Genomic DNA, 16772 nt, shown 5'->3' with positions numbered 1-16772 from the left:
CATCTCAGAGTTCTGGAGCACAGAAATCCAAAGTAAAGGTGTCAGCCAAGTGGGTTCCTTCTGGAGGCACTGAGGGAGAACCTGTTCCATCTCTGTCTCTAGCTTTTGGTGTTTGCCGGCAGCCCTTGGTGCTCTTTGACTTGTGGATACATCGCTGCAATCTCTGCCTTCATCTTCCCATGGCTGTCTTCCCCGCATGTGTCTGTGGCTTCACCTGGTCTTCTTGTAAGGGCACTAGCCATTGGATTTAAGGCTCATTCTGATCTAGGATGGCCTCATCTTAACAGGAAGAATTACACCTGCAAAGTCTCTATTTCCAAATTAAGGTCCCATTCTGAGGTTCCAAGTGGAAATGAATTTTGGGGAACACTACTCCACCCAGTGCCCTGACCTAATTTGGCTATGGTTTGTTAACAAGGCAGCATCCTAGCCTGCCTTGTTTCATAATCATTCCACTCTTCATACTGACGATGCTACCTCCATTTTCAGATGAGAAAACTGAGGCACAGAGGTATAAGGTGGCCTTTCCAAAGTCTCCCAGCCCCCAGTGGTAGAGGCAGACCCAAGTGAAATCTCTGTTTTCCAGCCTGGTCCTCCCTCAGCCGCCCCCATCCTCGGTACTGACTGTAGGACTCCCTGGTTCCCACTCATGCATGCTTTTCGCTCATTACAAACGAAACCACCTCCCCTCTCCCCAGAATCATCTTTCTTCTGGACAGGGAAATAGTTTCCCCATATGACAGAAAAGAAAGATAAGTCCCTAAAGGAGGTATTTACAGAAGGCTCAGGTAGCCAAAATGGTATAAGAGAGCTCAAGAAAGACAGAAGAGGGGGCAACAATGAGAAGACCCCGTGAGAGCCCCCAGAAGGAGCTGTAGAAGCTGCGCAGAGCTCAGGGACCTCAAGGATGGCAGAGGTGCAGGGGCGAGGCCTGCTCCCCCGGCTCCTTGCACCTGTGTCGGTGCCATGGTCCAAAGGTTAATGGGTGTATTGATTGGTCCATAAGTTATCTGTGCCTGGGGATGGCCAGGGGATGCTCCTCTCACCCGGAAATAAAAGCTTCGACCATCAGGGGATAAATGCAGTGGGAGCAGATGAGCCATAGAGAGATTGATCTGCTGTACTGGATGGCGACCCTGCAGTGTCAGAGAGTCAACAGAGAGCAGGAGATAGATGGAGGAGTGGAAGGCCTCAGTCCCTGGCTTGGGAGAAAACAGTGGAGAACAGGGAGCAAGCAGCCCTCCCTGTTCACCTGGGGCTTAGTGAGGCAGTAGGTCACCTTGGGACGAGAGCTGGAGCCAAGGACTTGACCAGCCCCAACCAAGGACTTGACCGGGCTCAACCAAGGACTTGACCGGCCCCAACCAAGGACTTGACCAGCCCCAAGTGTGAATCCCTCTGCTGCTCACTCCCGGGTGACCATGGGCTGATCCTCAGCCTCACTGCGTCGCTGCTTCCCCATCTGTTGGAGAAGTGGTAGTGACCTTGAAGGACTGTCATGTGGATTTGGTGCATCACCTGGGACAACCTGGCACATTGCAAGCTCTTCATACACATTGCTTCTTTTTCACTGCACCTGCACAGACTAGGAATGGGGCTGAGGAACCCGGGATGGGAAAAGAAGCTGGGGAGACTTTGGAGATGTACCCAGCAAAGACTGCCTCTTCACTCACCCCTTTCTCTCTGGGAATTTTGAAACGTGTGCAGTTCCAGTTCCTCTATAAGTGCTAACTGATGGCTCCACACCCCTTCTCTGGGGTCCAGGCCTGGCTAGCACCTGAACATTCCACCTGGATAACCAGCTGGCCACAACATGCCCGAAACTGGTCTCCCCAGAGCAGCTGCGGTGTTTCCATCTCGGTCACCTCGCCCTCACTGCTGACGCTTCCCTCTCCCTCAGACACCCCCCGCCCTCCAATCTAACACAGATCTTGTTGACTCCACCTCCGAAACAGCTCCACAATCCCCATTCTTCTCACCATCCCCATCGTCAGCACCAGAGTCCGAGCGAAAGAGCCACCTCCTCTCCCCTCAGCATCATTTTTCTTCTGAACAGGGAACAGTTTCCCCATGGGACGGAGAAGAAAACGAAGTCCACCAAAGGAGGTATTTCTCCCCGGGAGATCGTCTTTGCCCTGGAGTCTTACAACAGCAGCCTCCAAAGTAGACTCTCAGCCTGCACTCCTACCTCCTTCCATCCACACTTCTCTGCACTGCCAGGAGGGGTGCAGAAAACTGCCAGGCTAGCAATGTCATTTTAGGGCCTTCTTACTGGCATTAGGATAAAGCCCTGGAGCCTGGATGTGGCTCACTAATGAGGCCAGTGCAGGTCCCACGCATTCTTCTCCTGTTCCCTCTTCCTTTCCTCTTCTTGCCATTACGACTCCAACCACAAGGGCCCCCCTCCAGTTCTGAGCCAGATGTGAATGGGCCAAGCTGTCTTTCCCTCCAAACTCCCTACCCTGCTGTTCCCTCTGCCTGGCTTCTGTCTGCCATAAGGGTGACCTTTTCGAGAGGTTTCTCCTTTGCATTATGCATTCCCATCACCAGCTGCACACCATCCACACCCCTTCCTCCACTCTTGTAGTCCCTGCTTAACGTTTCATTTCTTGGTAGATGCTAAGCTCCATGAACTCAAAGACTACATCATCCTGCTCCCTTCCCCCTGCACAGAGTGCTGGTCCAATGCCATTGGATTGATCAGCGAGCAAATGACTCACAGGGTCTCCTTTCTCCCTGGAGCTCCCCTGACTGCCCCATCAATCCTCAGTGGCCCCACTCTTGCCCAAGTGCCCATCCGCCTGGCTCCTGTATCCATAGTGACCCCATGCCCAGTGATGCCTCACACCATTAGTCATCCTTCACAGCGTGAATCCTATCTCTCAGGCCAGCTTGCGAAGGCCTCCATGCAGGGCCATGTCTGCACCTCTTTGTGTTGCCAGGGCCTGGCCTGTAACTGGTGTTCACTGAGCAGGAAAGGTTGACAAGACGGGTCATGACTTTGAGATCCTCTGTGTTGAGGAATTGAGGGTCCTTCATTGCATACTCATCAAAGATCATTCAGGACCATCCTCAACTTCATCTTTCCCACACTGCACGTGACTCTCCTCTAAGAAAGGCTGGAGATGGAGACATAAGTGGGTTTATGGGGCCTTGGGCTGATCCTGCCACCCAAACAAGCCCTCAGGACACACATACACACATATGCACACACACACACATACACGTACACACACACACACGCTCAAAATCTCCAGTGCCTCCCCACCGCCCACAGATGACATCCAAGCACCTAGACGTAATTTATAAGCCTAGGACTCTGATCCTCACCATTCATTCATTGATTCATTCAAAACCCAGAAGCCAAGCTGAGAGATACATCTGCATTTTCTCCTCTGAAGCAGATATTAATGTATTATTCCCACCCCCTTCTCTTCTCCTCAAAGAGGAACCAGATCAAAGAAGTTATCTGACTGGCCCAAGGTCATGCAGGTCCTAATTTGCAAAGCCAGGGCTTGGATCAGAGTTCATCTCACCTAGGCCTGCTCTTGAGGCCCCTGTGCTGGCCGGCCGCATCTCCTCCCACCTTGCAGCCCCCAGCCCCGCACCCTTCAGCCCCATCGTGCTGAAATAGCTAAAGTTCCCAGAAGCCACCACTCCTTGCACGCATCCTGGCTTTTCACAAATGACACCGTCTGCCAGTGAGTGTTCCCGACTGCCCCGCCTGGCTCGTGCCATTTAGGATACTCATTGGAGACACCTTCCCCAGGGCCATTACGGCCCTGTAAGCTGTGCCTCCACAGCAGCCTGATGTATCAAGTGCTTCGCTCTGTTGTGCACTTGTCCGACTGCCAACCGGCTCATCCATCTCCCCTGTGGGCCTGGGAGCTCCTTGAGGCAGAGGTTTCCTTCTTGCTCCCTCTGACATCTCCTGGCACATAGTAGGTGCTCAGAAAGCATTTGCTGAATGAATGAATTGACCTTTGAGTGAACGAATGAATGGTTGAAATGCATAGTCTGCATTATGGCTAGGAGCCGAGGGTATTTGCTTGGGATGGGAGTCAAGGGCACCAAAATCTAGAGGGCAAGGTAGGGGCATCCTTCTTGGGTAGGTGGGGATGGGGGAGCCAGTGCAAAAGGGAGGGAATGAGTTCTAGGATGGGGATGGGATCCTGCGGGGCCGTTTGGAGAGAAGCCTCTGGTCCCAACTTTGATCTGAGAAGAGGCAGAGGAGGTGCTGGTGCAGTGAGGACAGCCACCTCGCCGCCTCCCACAGGCTGCTCGGTGAGCCTCTGGTTCCCATTCTTTCCCCGGTTTCCCTCTTCCCTTCTCATTCATCCTGTTGACAATCTCACATGGGGCTCTTTTGGACCATGTGTTTTATTCCCTGTCACCAGCCAAGCAGCCCTATTATATTAATTTATTGTCCTTTCTGGTAACTTGTCGCCTTCCTGTAAACTCTCCCTTTCCCATGCTGGCTTTGTCCGTTGCCAAACCCTAGCTCCCAGCCTGCTCTCCTGCCCGGTATGCCCCTGGCCTGGCTAGAGTGAGCAAAGATCTCCTAGGACGCTCCTGGCCTTCGCCCCCTCGAGGGCTGCTTCTGGGGCCCTCCCTCTCCCTGTGTCAGTTCCCCGTGGAGAGCCTGTCTTGGGGTCTCACACAGCTGGGGACAAGACCCATGGTTCTTCGGGCTTCTTGCCTCAAAGTTCAGCTCTCGCTTACTCCTTGGTGCCCTGGGGAGGGGTGGGCAGAGACGAACTTCATCATGCCCTGAAGGGAACGAGGCCCACAGAGGTAGCCTGGCTGCCCAGGGCCACACAGGCCTAGGAAGGGGGGTCTTGGACAGCCTTCCACGGCCTCACCCATGGGATGCATGTGATGGTTTGGCCTTTCCCGGGCAATCCCTGGCAGCCCATGTCCATGGGAACAGTGTGCTCAGAGGGGAGATGGAACCCTTGCTCCCGCGTGAGTCGTCTGTGTGGTCGAGGAGGGAGCACCCCGTGATGGCTCCATTACCTTTCCAACCCACTTCATGCATTGCAGTGGAAGGAACGTGGGCTTTGGAGATGGAGACTTGGCATTCCAATCCCAGGGTCTACACTGACGATGTGTGTAACCTGGGCGAAGTCACTTCATGTCTTTGAGCATTGGTGTTCTCATCTGTGCAATGGGACAGTCGTGCTACCTGGGCTCAGGGATCACACGCAGAGAGCACAGAGGTGCCTGGCCCTCGTGACCGCAGACAGAGGCCCTGGGAAGGAGGGCCCCTGCTCCAGTCATGCTAGAGGGAAGAGGGCACAGTAGGTATGTGACTCTCACATCACTCTGTCTGGATGGGGGTGTCCTGGCAGGAAAAAGGGGAATCTAAGGAGCCCCTCATTCTCTGCCTGAGCCTGAGAACACTAAACATCCCTTTATCCACAGCCAACCAGGGGAAAAGCAGGAGTTTTAGTTCCAGGAAAGAGGGGAGGCAACAGAAAAAGAAGGGTGAATGGCGGAGGAGGGGGGCCATGTTGGTCTCCTTCCCAGAAAGCGCCAGCCTCTGGGGAAGGGGTTGGAAAGGACCTATCAACACGTAGAGCTATCAGTCACACCGTGTCTCCCGCCAACATGCCAATCCTGCTGCCCGAGAGTCCCTGCTGCGCAGAATGTCGTCAGTCACCATTAGCTGAGCTCAGGCCCAACTGCAGAGCAGCTGTCATGACGTGGTTCTGGGGCCAGGGAGGGCAAATGGAGGCCCGAACATGGAGAAGTGGCCAGTAGGAATGAGAAGTGATAGGTCAGCGGGATGCAGGGGCAGGCAAGGGATGATCACAGAGCCTGGAGACGAGAAAATCCCTTTCATTCATTCCCTTGCTCAATGTCCACTGAGCTCCTATTTTGTGGAAGACACCAGATTAAGGACTGACGGTACAGAAATGACCAAGGTGTACCAGGTCCAGCAAGGCTCCAAGAAGTTTAGGGCTGTCATGATGGACATGTGAGCATACAAGAGGGGTCTCACTTCTGCTAGGGCAGTGTCTGGAACACCTGCATACAGAAAGGGGCTCCACACAGTGCTGGCCTGTTATATGGGGGGTGTAGGTGAGGGGGTGGTTCCATTTGCTGCTATAACAAAGTGCTATAACTGGGTGGCTTCAGACAACAGAAATTTCTTGTCCCACGGTTGTGGAGGCCAGTAGGCTGAAATCAAAGTGCCAGCAGGGCCACGCTCCCTCTGCAGTCTGTAAGGCAAGTCCCATCCTTGCCTCTTCTGGTTTCTGGGGCTGCTAGCCGTGCTGGCGTTCCCGTCCTGGCACCTACATTGCTCCCATCTTCACCTGTCTTCACGTGGCCATCTTCTCCTGTGTGTCTGTTTCATCAGTCATGTGGGATTAGAGGCCCCTCTCATGACCTCATCTTAATTTGATTACGTCTGCAAAAACCACTTCTATAATAAATAAGACCAGTCATGGGTATCCAGGGTTAGGACTTCAACAAATTCAGCCCTGAATATGGGGTAGAGCAGATATCCATGAAGAGCATTCAGCAGCACCAGCCCTTCCCGCATCAAGAAGCTTGGTCTCTCTCGGGGAAAAGAGGCTCTCCTGGCATAACCAGACATCCTCAAAAAGGCCCAATTGCAGAGCCTAGACTTGGAAGGGGACTGTGGATGACTGTGAAACCTTCATGCCCATTTAACAGATGGAAAAAATGAGGCCAAGAGCTATCAAGTAAGACAGTGTGACGTGGTATCAGAAAATCTAGCTCTGATCCTCCCTTGGTCTCTTCTACATCGGTTTTCCCATCTGCCAGAAAGAGAGGTTGGGCTAGATGAGCTCCACGATGCTTCCCACTAGAGAAGCTAAGAAGCTGCGGCAGCCGCAGCCGGGACAGGGCCTGGCCTCCAGCCCAGGGCTTTCCCTGATGTCCAGCCTCAGCTGCCTCTTCCCCCTCATCCCACCTGCAAGAGGAGCTGGGGACCAGAGACAGAGACACAAACTCCATTTGAATGTGAACCTGGGCACCACAGAGATGCTCAGGGTGAGCCCAGCCTGCTCTCTCATTAGTGTGAATTTCCTTGTGTTTCTGTCTCTCTCCTCTTGTTTCTGTCTCTCTCCTCTTCCCTGGTATCAGCTGCTGGCCCCAGGTTCCTCCAGAGAGGAGCGGGGGTGGGTGGGGTGGTGCTGATTAGATCTGGGGACATGACATTGAGCAAGAGAAGCAAGGGGAGCTGCTGACCTCCCTGGGTGGATAACCATCAGGAGATGGTAGCAGAGTCCAGATACCATCACCTTCTCCTGCAGATGTCAGTTTAGCTACCTTTCCTGTACCACAGATGGGCTATGCGTTTTCAGAGCAGAAGAGCAGAGGTGGCAGAGAACCCCGGCTGGTTCCCAGGCAAGGATAATGAATACAGTCCCCTGGAATGTGGGGGCCTGCCTCCTGTCCCTCCCCACCACCAACGGCCCCCCTTCAGCAGACTCCTCTGCTTCCCCAAGCAGGCGGGCCAGGCTGTTGTCTGGGAATGCCACCTGCCGCCAGCACATGAGCAAAGGCAGCCAGGCCAGGATGAGGTGGGCAGCAGAGGTGGCTGCAGCCTGGGGCATGGGTCGGCACAGCGTCACTCCTCCCTGCCTTTGGGGCAGCCCATCCACCCACCCTGGAACTCCGCCAGAGCTAAGGCCTGCCTTCTCTCTCTGGGGCGCTCAGAGTTGCACACTCTGGGTTGGTCTTTGATGACACTGGGCTTCTGGAAGGAGCAAGAAAATGAACCTTCCATTATGTAACCTTGGGAGTCACTCAACTCTTCAAGCCTCAGTGCCCTCCTCTGTAAAGTGAGGCTGTGAATAGTTCTGAGTGCACAGCATTGCTGTGTGGTGCAAATAAGAAAATACACTGGACGCACCAGCACGAGGCCTGGCACCTGCCTGGTTCGTGTGATCTCTGTATGCCAAGCCCTCAGCCAGGTATGGTGTCCCCCGGGTTTTTCTCCGGTTCTATGGCATTGAATCCTAACAAAACCCAGCAAGGGAGGTGTCACAGGACTCCCTGTTGCACACCAGGAGACTGTGGCTCAGAAAACAGGTGTTGACTGTCTCGAGCAGTCTGTAAATGCGGAGGTGGGGCTCATCCCCGCCCCCCGTGACTCCCATCCACTAGCAAAGCCAAGGCTGTCTGCCCTTGCAAATGGGCTGCAAACTTGAGAGTGACTGGAAATGCATCCTCACCCTCTAGAACCCAGAGGAGACCCAGCGCCTGAGCCCACACATGCGAGAAGCTCCTGAGTACAGGCAGGGCAGGAGGCAGGAAGGCAGGAGCCAGATGATGGCTTAGCACAGGAAGGAGCACAGCACCTGGAGTTGCTTTATAGTCTTCTTCCCAAGGACTGCATGGGGCTGGCAGGGACAGGAGGGGAAGTAGGAGGGCACGCACCACCTGGCATCCATTGTATGTTTTTTTATTTTTTTTGCTGAAGGTAAGATTTGCATGACACAAAATTAGCCATTTTAAGACTGGACTCGTGCCTTAATCCCAGCACTTTGGGAGGCCGAGGTGGGTAGATTGCTTGAGTCTAAGAGTTCGAGACCAGCCTGGGCAACATGTTGAAACCTCATCTTTACTAAAAATACAAAAAATTAGCCGAGCGTGGTGGCACGCGCCTGTGGTTCCAGCTACTCGGGAGGCTGAAGTGGGAGGCTCACTTGAGCCTGGCGGGGCAAGGCTACAGTGAGCTATTCAGTGGCACTTACTACATTCACAATGATGTACAACCGCCACTGAGTTCCAGAACAGTTTCATCACCCCAGAAGGAAACCTGTACCCGCTAACAGTCACTCCCTATTCCTCTTTCTCCCAACCACCTGCCAGTCACCAATCTGAGCCCTGTCTCTGTGGATCTACCTACTCTGGATATCTCATATAAATGGCATCATACAATAGTTGACCTCTTATTTAACTTGATGGCAAGAGGAGGAAGGAGCTGCGGCTGGAGCCCCTCCAGGCCCTGTCTGAAGCTCCTGTCTCTGGGGAAGTTTCTAGATGCTCAGAGGGAGCCGGCCAGTCTGCCCTAGACTTTTGTGGACCTCCCTCCACAGGGCTCCGCTGTGTAGTGGACTGGGCGCTGGTGGTCCTGAGCTTTGGTCTCAGCTCAGCAGCTGATGCAGAGTCCCCAGGGGAGCTGCTGCACCCCTCTGGGCCCCGGGGGTCTCATCTGTGAAGTGAGAGGTTGAACTTGTGGGTCTGTGTTGCTGCTTTTGTGTCCCCCACCACACCAATAAGTTCTGAGGAGAGACGGGGCTCCCTGTGGTAGAGACAAAGGGCCACTGCTGATCAGAAGGGAGGGGGTCCAGAAGCTCCTTCTAAAATGAAAGGAAAGAGAGGGGCAGTGGCCTTAACCTTGGCCCAGCAAGGGGCAGAGGGCCACCAGACCTCATGGGTTCTCTGCCAACCATGAGAACCAGTAAAAGGGATAAGGAAGGTGACCGGGGCAGGAGCAGAGCCCAGCATCCAGGAGTGGACGAGGGCCTGCTTCCCTCCCGATTGGGTGCAGCCCCAGGTGGGTGACACGAGGGTGGCCATGGGCCCCTGGGAGTGACTGGGGAGGAGGCCGCATGTGTGTGGTGTGTGCCGGCCGGCTGGCATGTGCAGGCTTCTATGTATAATCTGGCTTGTAAATTGCTCAGGGACTGTAACTGCAGAAAGGGCCATAGAGCTGCGTGGTGTTATTATTTATGATAAAACGCAGAGGTGCCTGCCAGGGACTAGAATGGGCTGAGCACTGCACGCAGGATGGACGGCAAATTGAACTCCAATTTTCTGCTCGGCAGTCTTTGTTACACGCCACAAAGCGCCGGTACACCGGGGTCACCAGCCTGATGAATGTGTGTTCTTCTTCAGCGGGGGCTCCATCTCTCAGCCTTCGTGCGGAGAGCGACTCGCGCTTTGTTTTCCTTCCCTGCGGGGCCCAGCTTCAGAATCCGTTCCTGGGCTCCAAACACAGCCTGGACAGAGGGGAGGTCAGAGGACTTGCATGGAGGCAGGCAGCTGTGGGTTCAAAACCCAGCTCGGCCACTGACACACATGTGACTGGGTACCTCTCTCCTCTGAGCTTCTGATGAGAGAAATAAAAGGGGAGTCCCCTAAGGAAGCTGGGAGAATTAAATGGATAAACATGAGGAGCTCAGTGTGGAGTCGGCCTTTAAAAAATACCCACCTTTCTTTCTTGTCCCTGGGCTGAGCAGCCTTGACCTGAAGCCAGGAAATTGAGGAGAAGCCCCTGAAATTGGGCAGAAAGGCCCCATCTGGGGGTGGTGAGGTCAAGCCCCTAAGGACACCCGCTGTCCAGCTCAGCCCTCTTCATTCAATATTGGGAAACCAAGGCTGGTGTTAAGTCAGAGCCACCACCCCTAACTCCCATCTTCCCCCCACTTCCATCTCTCCCTCCTTTTAGATGATGGCCCTTCTCCAAGGGTGGGCAAGAGGAGGAACAGTGGCTGCCCCTGGGAAGCATGCCAGCCAGAGCTCTGGGGTGCTGGTCCCTTCCTCACGGCACACCCTTCTGTGCCCTGCACCTGGTGGCGTCATCATTGACCAAGGAGGTAGACATTGGAGACCCCCAGGCTGTGGGTTCTGGGAAGCATCCCTGGTCCTCTAAGTCCTTGCTCTGGGCTCCTGCGGACCTGTGGGAAGCCAGTGGCTCTCTGTCACCAGAGTCCACAGGCTTAGGGGATGGGCAGAAGAGTGGTACCTGCATGGTGGAGAAAGTCACCTGTGAGAAGAGTGACAGAGGTGAGGCAGAGCCAAGTCTCATGAAGCCACCCAGGCCGGCCAGGCCATTGATCAGTTTCTAGGAGGTCTCAAGTCTCAGCTGTAAAATTGGAGAATTGCTCCAAGCATGCTGTCCTGCCGCGGGGTCCCTGAGGGGAAGAGGATTGTGGTCCATGTAGCACCATCGGGCTTGGGAGGAATTCCAGGAGTTTGTGAACATTTTATTATCACCGCTTTTATAGCGCAAATGAATCTGAACACACTAAAATGATAATAGAACCGTGAGGCCAAAACATTCTAATCAATGGTATAAGTTTAATCTCTGAACCCTCCAAGGGAAATGTAAGAAAGAGCTCCCTTCCCCTCTGTTGATTGCAAAATAAACCTATTGGAAATGAAAACCATCTTTTTTTCCATGCAAGCTTGGAGGTGCTTTGGCCCTGTTTACCTGTGTGGTTCAAACAGGAGGCCCCGGCTATGAGATGGGCTTGCAGAGGCTACACCAAGCCAAGATGAGAAATAATAACAGCCTCCTTTTCAAGGGCTCTTTCTCTGTACCAGGCACTGGTCGAAGCCCTTACCCCTTTCCATAGGCCTGTGAGGTAGGCACTGCTATCCCTGTTTTTCAGGAGAGGTGCAGCAGAATTAGTGATGCCCAGGGACACACAGCTTGTGGGTGGCAGAGTCCACTGGGTTTGAACCCAGGTGGTCCCATTCCAGGGCCCAGTAAGGTCATCCCCCAGAGAGCTACTCGGCTCTTATAATGTCAGGGCTGGAAGGGAACTTTGTGATCTCCAGTCTGGTCTGCTCCCAAGAGGGGAGGGAACCTGCTGGTCCACAGCAAGTTCGCTTGCCTACTTTCTCATGGACCTGGGCTCTTCTGTATGCCAGGCCGTTGCCAGGCTCTGGGGCTAGGGAGATGAGGGAGCCCCAGTGTGCCCAGCAGTGGGGAACATAGCATGGGAATCACCAAGCATGCTGGGAGGGAGGCGATCTCAGGAGTCCGAGGAGGACATCTGGAGAAGCATTACAGCTTTGAAGGGGTGCTGGACAGGAACTAACATGGATTGAACACCGACGTTTCCCTGGTAAAGAAGGAAAGAAAGGGCTCCCCAGGGAAGAGAGCGGCACTAGCAAAGGCCCTGGGGCAAGGCGCACGTGGTGTATCTGGGAAGGACCGGCTACGTCCAGCGAGGCAGGGCTCGGGCTCCCTTCAGGTTCTCTGCCAGGCTGCCTTCTGTGGAATGATGGACAAAGCTTCCTGTAGGCATCGTGTGAGTTTCCTGGGGCTGCCATGACAAAGTACTATAAGCTGGGTGGCTTTAAACAACAGAAATCTATTCTCTCACAGTTCTGGAGGCCAGAAGTCTGAAATCAAGGTGACAGGAGTATGCTCCTTCTGCAGGCTCAACGGGAGGCTCCGTCCCGCCCCCGTCCTAGGCCTACCTGGTGGCTCCCGGCAGTCCTTGGCGTTCCCTGGCTGGTAGATGCATCGCTTCAGTCCCTGCCTCTGTCTTTACTTGGCTCCTGTCTTCTCCTTGTGAGTCTCTGTCCCGAGGTTTCTTCTCCTCCTACAAAGATACCAGTCACGGAAGGCCCATCCTACTCCAGCGTGACCTCATCTTAACAAACTACATCTCCAAAGACTCGATTTCCAAATCAGGTCACATCCTGAGGTTCTGGGAAGGACATGAATTTGGGGGAGACATATTCAACCCAATACAGGCATCACCTAGTCTTGTCCCGGAGATGACTTTATTAACATCCCTTGGCTTCCATGTTGGGTCTTATTGTCATTCATTCGCCACATATTTCCCAAGCATCTTCTTTGTCCCAGGCTCTGTGCCCAGTGCCAGGGCTATAGAAAAACAGGAGGCATGGGCCCAGCTCTCCTGGCATCTGTGTGACGTGCTCTGCTTTTCTCTGTGACTTTTTTGGCTGAACGTATCATGGGCTGAGCTCAAGGAGGGCTCGGTGGCAGGCCCAGGGCACACAACCCTCCTTCCCCAGGCTGGCCCCGCCATCCCACTTACGATTCCCTGAGGCCATGTCAAGGCTCAGTTGTACTAGCTGCCCTGGTGGCCAGTGCCCCCCTAATCAGATTAGATGTGTATTCAAACAAATTGATGATCCGTTCCATTAGATGCTTTTCGAACACGCTTCTCTGAGCAAGAAATCCATTCGGGAACAGCTGCGGAGGCTGCGGCGTAATTGATGATTGCACCATCCCAGGCCCCCGACGTCAGAAGGTGCCTGGCTCCTGAAGGTCACTGGCGAGGTTTAGACGAAGGAGGGCGAGAGTCTTCTTTCCTGGCTAATGAAGCACTTGGCATGCAGGCGGCACCGGGGCCGGAGCTGGGCCAGGCATCTGCTAGGAGACAGGGAGGGGCATAAATTAGCATCTCATTTGTGGGAGAAGGGAGGAGGAGGGAATCCAAGGGAAGGGGGCTAGGGTGCCGTGGGGCCCTGGCTGGGGAGGCAGGAGCAGGAGGCCTTGCCAGGCATGGGGCTGGGAGAGGGAAGGGAGCCCTGGGCCCTGCAGCCTTTATAGGCAACTAGAGAGTCCCTGCCCCGCCTGCTGCGGCGTATGGCGTGCAGACATTTCTTCTGGAGGGCAGGGGCTGGACAGGACCACAGCAGCCTCCTCCTGGGCCCTCAGCACTCTGTCCAGTACCGTCTCCCACCTGGGTTTGACCAACGTTGTGGGACCAGTCCATGCAGGCGTTTGCAACCCCTCCCCAGGCTCCAGCTGTCTCTACCAGTCCCGACCCTGCTCAAAACCTTATGAGCCATCCCAGGCAAGACCCAATTTTTGAGCCAGCTTGGAATGGCCTTGAGGGGGCTGAATTTGGAAGCCTCAGATGTAAGACCTTCAGGAGACTGTGGGCTGCTTAGGGGGGATGGTTCTGAGAAGAAGGAAACAGCTGGGATGATCGTAACAGCCCTGCCCCTCTTTCCCCATCTCCTCCCTATGTGACCACCCCCAACGGTTTGTGTGGCAGAAAGGGGCACCCCGGAGGCTTCAAGCACTGCGGCTCCAACCTCACACACATTAGCTCATTTGATCCTCCTGCAGCCTCTGGGGCAGGGGTTTCCATCTGTTTCACTGATGCGACCGGTAAGGCCCAGGAGGTGAATCTGCATGAGGTCAGACTTTAGTTAGCATGGAAATGGGATGTAAACCCAATTTATCTTCTCCCACTGGGATCTTCAAGCCAGATTCTTGAAAAGGTGGTTCCTTGGGAGCAGGGCTGCGGGGTGGGTTCCCCCAGCTTAGCCCCTTCTTCCCAAGAAGCGTCCAAGGCTCTGGCCTCTGCCTCATTTTACTCGGCTCCCATGCCTGTCTGCATTCGTCTTCTGTGCTATTTGACCCCCATTTCCAGGCTTCTCTCCCTGCACTTTCTTAGCTCATCCACCTGAAACCCTCACCCCCCGGGCAGACCAGTCTCTCCTGGGATATTCTGCGACCTTATCCTTCTAGCTAATTTCCAGGACTCATTCCCAGCTGGGCCGCCTGTCTCGCCCTCACCCCAGGATCTGGCTCTGGGGCCGTGACATCGCAGGCTGGAGTAGGAATGCTGCGTGGCCTCTGCTTGTGGAGTGGAAACCAGTTCCCTGAGAGAGGCCACCACCCTCCTTGAATGTTCCGCGTCCCTCTCACCACCCCTGGTGCTACAGGTTGGGGTATGAAGGGTGAGACAGCTTTGGAAAGTCTTATGCTAATGGTAGAAAGATCCAGAGCTCTGGAACCTGCCAGATCTGGGTTTATGTCAATGTGGTAGAGTCCAATTACAGAACCTTTCTGAGCGTCGGTTTTCTCCTGTGTAAAATGGGGACAATGATAGTGGTTTCCTTGAGATGAACTCAGGCCTCTTAACTGAGATGATGGACATAAAGTGCTTCGTGGATAGAAAGTTCCATGGCTAGTATGGAATAAAGGCAGCAGCAAGACTAGAAGTTTGGAGAAAAGTGAGGAGCCCACCCTGAGCCCCTGCTCCCTCTGACCCAGGGTTCGTCCTGCTCAGGTCTGTGGCCCGCCAAGGGTAAGGACCACAGGTTTCTACCCCTGGCACCCATTAGGAGGCCGTGGTAATCAATCCAGGACATGGCGGTGGGGTCAAGACTAGGAGATGGTGGGGAAAAAGTTTGCGAGTGTAGAAATCCCAGCTCCCACCCTGTTCCCTAGCACTCCAGGGAAGCTCATGATGACTGAGCCCTTATTCCATGCCTGAGAAGAAGCCGCAAAAAGAGAGAGGTTTCTGCATGTTTCAGAGCTGGGAAAGGAGTTTGTCCAGGCTTGGTACTCCCTGCAACTTGTTCTGGAGGGCAGATGGACATCACTTGGCCAATCAGGTGGCCGGTAGAAGCCATCACCCACTTCCTCCACCCACCGACCCATTCCCAGCAGAATGGCTCCATGGGAGGTACGGTTCCCAGGGCTGGGCTGGCTGGGAAGTCAAATCCCCTGAACAGTGAGATGGACACAGCCTGGGGACTCCAGAGAAAGATGACATTATTTTGCAGAGGAGGGGAAAAGTTGAAGTTGAGATTGGCTTCTGTATGGGGCCATTTAGCCTGGAGCCTGGGGAGGACAATGGGGGTATTTAGTGCGAATATCAAGGGAAGATGGCAATCAGCGCCCCTTGACCTGTTATGGGAAATTACAAGGAAGCCCCAGGCTGAGGCCTCTTGCTGGCCTCTGAAGGCCAGCTCTTCATTTAAGCAGCTCAGGCTCCGGCGGTCCAGGACCCCTGAGCCATGTGACATGCCTAAATGACACACAGAGGGTCTGTCCTCTTCCCTGTCATCAATGGGATCACCCTGTGAATGGCCCACCCTGCACACTTACATACACGTATGCACATATATACATATATCTGATCATAGATAAGTAATTCATACCCGTGGTCCACAATATAAATGTTACACAAAGGTATACAGTGAAAAGCTAGTCCCCCAACCCAAGTCCCTGGGCACCCAGATCTCCCTCAAGTGTCACTGGGGTCCGTTTTTCATGGAGCCACTAGAAAAAGCCTGTGCCAATACAAGCAAATTGATTTTTATACTTGAAGAAGAAAAGCTTCTATGTAAACGGTAGCAGATTATCCACCCTATTCCATGCCTGAGCTTATCCGCCCTATTCTCGTTTTTGTCATCTACCAGTAGTTCTCAAAGATCGCTCAGACGCCGTCTGCTGCACAGAATTCTGTTGTTTGGAGGGACAATCGTTTCTTTAACCAGTGCCCTCTTGATAGGCATTCAGGCCATTTCCAAGCTTTTGCTATTACAAACCAAGAGACTCTGAAGTGCTGTCATTTCACACATGCACAAGTGAGTCTGCGGAGGGTGAATTCCTTGAAGAGTTGGCGAATTGGAGGATGTGTGCATTTTTAGCTTTGATAGCATTGCCAAATTGCTCTCCGTAGAGGGCGTACCAAGCTACAGTCCCGCAAAGCTGTCTGCGAGGGTGCCTGTTGCTCTACAAATTCACCAGCCCAGAATATCACACTTTTACATCTTGGCCGATGTGATGGGGAAAAAATGGTATCTTATTGAATTTTAGTTTTCCTTTCTCTTATCATGAGGCTGAGCATCTTTGTGTGAGTTCCAGGGGCATTTGTAATTCTTTTCTGCGAACTTCATATCCTTTGCCCATTTTTCTATTGGTTTGTTAATCTTTTTCTTATTGACTTGTGGGAACTTTTCTGTATCAGGAAAATTAGCTCTTTGCCCATGATAAGAGTTGCAAATATCTTTCCCCAGTTTGTCATTTGTCGCTTCTTTTTGTTTATGAGGTTTTTTCTTTTTCCAGGCAGAATTTCTGTGTAGTTGAAGGTATCAATCTGTTTTATGACCTTTTGGAGCTTGCATAGTACTTAGAAAGTACTTGGCAAGTACTTTGCTTTGCCAAGACTGTATATTTTTAAATCTCTGATTTTTTTTCTAGGTCTTTTAGAATTTCATTTTTTATGTTTAAAACATTGATCTTTCTAGCATTTATTTTGAGGTAAAAGTGCCAGAAA

The 16772-nt window shown here is 53.3% G+C and overlaps 1 protein-coding gene and 1 long non-coding RNA gene across 2 annotated transcripts in view; one reads left to right on the top strand and one right to left on the bottom strand.

The window, feature by feature from the left end:
* Positions 1 to 16772, top strand: part of SDK2 (sidekick cell adhesion molecule 2) — a 311805-nt gene that overhangs the window by 113326 nt on the left and 181707 nt on the right. The window lies entirely within an intron of this gene.
* Positions 10950 to 16017, bottom strand: LOC112609341. Its single transcript, XR_003116190.1, has 2 exons — positions 15910 to 16017; positions 10950 to 13120 (listed from the first exon to the last, which is right to left on the bottom strand). It is a non-coding gene; the product is annotated as an uncharacterized LOC112609341 (long non-coding RNA).

Source organism: Theropithecus gelada, chromosome 16, assembly GCF_003255815.1.
Source record: "Theropithecus gelada isolate Dixy chromosome 16, Tgel_1.0, whole genome shotgun sequence".
NCBI classification, from domain to species: domain Eukaryota; kingdom Metazoa; phylum Chordata; class Mammalia; order Primates; family Cercopithecidae; genus Theropithecus; species Theropithecus gelada.
This window is presented reverse-complemented; position numbering and strand designations above follow the sequence as displayed.